Here is a 2,365-nt window from a genome sequence, read left to right on the forward strand (position 1 = left end):
CCTGCGAGATTGTCTGCTTTACTTTTTGCCTATAACCTTAGATACAACCTCATCTATACTTCATCTAGGTCTCTTTGTTTATATCTAAGTGTTTCATTGTGTTACATAGTAACCAACAAACAAGGGCAGAAATATTCATATTTATTAAAATAATCACCTTCACATTCTATGACTCTTTCTACACAGTCTTATATTTTTATGATATTTTTTCTTTCGATATTTTCAACCCTAAATCAACAATAGCAGTGGAGATAAAATAATCTCAGTTAAGCTATATTTTGCTTTATGAGTTTCACTCGGTTATAATGTGACAATAGCAGTTAAAAACACCTGTATCGAAATGCTATTAAATTTAAAAAGTGTCGCACGGGTAGTCCTTAGGTGTTGTTAGTGAGGATATTAGAGCTGCAATCAAAGCACTTCCGAGATGCATTAATTTACAGACAGTGTAGCCTACATTAATTTACAGACATTTAAAAAGTTAGGAAAGGTGTTAATTAGCAGAATATGGTATCTCATAAATTATCTGAGGGAAACCTCGTGCAGAAAATCTCAATCCGGCAATAATTAATGATTTTTGAGTCGAATTGTTACTGTAGATGAGAAATGAATCATTTACTTTAACACGCGACGTAAAAGGCAGTGGTTGTATGCCAAATAACCCCCAACCATTCCAATCCTGAGAACAGTATTATACCCCAATAAAATAACGTTATGCATTTTGTGGGATATGAAGGTCGTAAATTAAATTATAGGCAGACAATTACTAGAGACACATAGTGTGCTCAGCTAATTCGTTTAAAAGCGATTCAGACCATAAAAATCCTTCCCTTATAAATTAAAAAAAGATAATTTTACACTAAGCAGCTCGCCCTCATGTATCCAAGAAGACGATAGAAAAAATCAATGGATTTTTTTAGAACTCCTTTCTCACCCACCGTATTCTTCAGACATTGCTCTAAACGACTATCATATATTTAAATCATTGCAAGTTTTTAAGTGTAAAAAATATTCTTCAAAAACGAATATAAAAAACGACATTATAGAATTTATTGCGACCAAAAATACTATATTTTAAACAGATTTAACAAAAATTGGTTAACACTTTAATTGTAAGAAAATATATAATTTAGTAAAAGTATTGCACGTTTTAATTCTTAACCCATTTAATTCGAACAACCTGTTATACAGTAATAAAGTTTCATTTATTGATTTTTTCAATACTGATTTTATCTCATTAAATATTATTTTATATTACATCACTATTATGTCTTGTTTTATAAAATACAACAATATATTCAACGACACATCATAATCGATTCAGATTATTTTGAAGCACGTTTTTATACCAGACAGCAATATTTGTTTATATTTAATTAATACTTTTTAAATTGAATTATGTAACAAGAATAACTTATATTTTTTATGTTTCCATACTTTTTATTTTCCAAAATATCCCTCAACTAAAGCTAATTGAGTTTTTCATTTGCCATAAATCACATTATAGCACTCGGATAATTCTTGTTGCGATGTATAAGCTGTGTTAAAGAATCCTTGTTTTTCGCCAGAAGAGAGCTCGTATATATGTATATACCAGAAGCATAAATTTTCACTATCAGAAATATTTTATTTTTTATCCAAATTCAATTACAAAATTTGTCTTTTTCTCATGTACCAAATATGGTTTTTAGGAAAATATCGGGAGAATATGGAGAATGAAAACAATAATACCAATAAATAAAGTCACTTAAGTGAGATTGAACAATTAGACATGCAATCCCTTTTTAAAACTCATGTGGGCAATTAAAAACGATATATTCCTTTGTATAGTTCTCAGAATTACGGTTGAAACTATTTGCTGAAATATTTCGGTCAGACTATGCACTTGTAAAGAGTTACACGCCATTTTAAAGGGTGCCCCATTTTATGGCCAATGCTGTATAATATAAACATAAATTTTCTCTATCAGAAATATTTTATTTTTTATACAAATTTATTTAATAAAACTGTCTATTTCTCATGTAATAAATATGATGTTTAGAAATTTTGGGAGAATATAGAGGATGAGATAGGATTTCCCATTAAAACGCAGAAATTCTTCCTAGTTGTGTTTTCAATTATCTTGAAAGGTCAACACTTTCTTTGATTCATTAGCTCTCTCTAGTTATGTAGTAAAGAAATCTTTACATGTTCTAGTTGTATAGAATATATATTTGACCTTTGTTGAAAAACACGTATTGGACTATTTCGGCTGCAGTCCCCAAAATAAACAAATCATAATCTTGATGAAAACCGATAATAATAAGTAAGGGCGGATTTGCGTTGAGAAAAATTTCAATCGCTCATCTGAGTTCAAAAATCACAA

This window comes from Plectrocnemia conspersa, unplaced genomic scaffold, assembly GCF_051122295.1.
Source record: "Plectrocnemia conspersa isolate PC_06_02 unplaced genomic scaffold, ASM5112229v1 ptg000003l, whole genome shotgun sequence".
In the NCBI taxonomy this organism is placed as follows: domain Eukaryota; kingdom Metazoa; phylum Arthropoda; class Insecta; order Trichoptera; family Polycentropodidae; genus Plectrocnemia; species Plectrocnemia conspersa.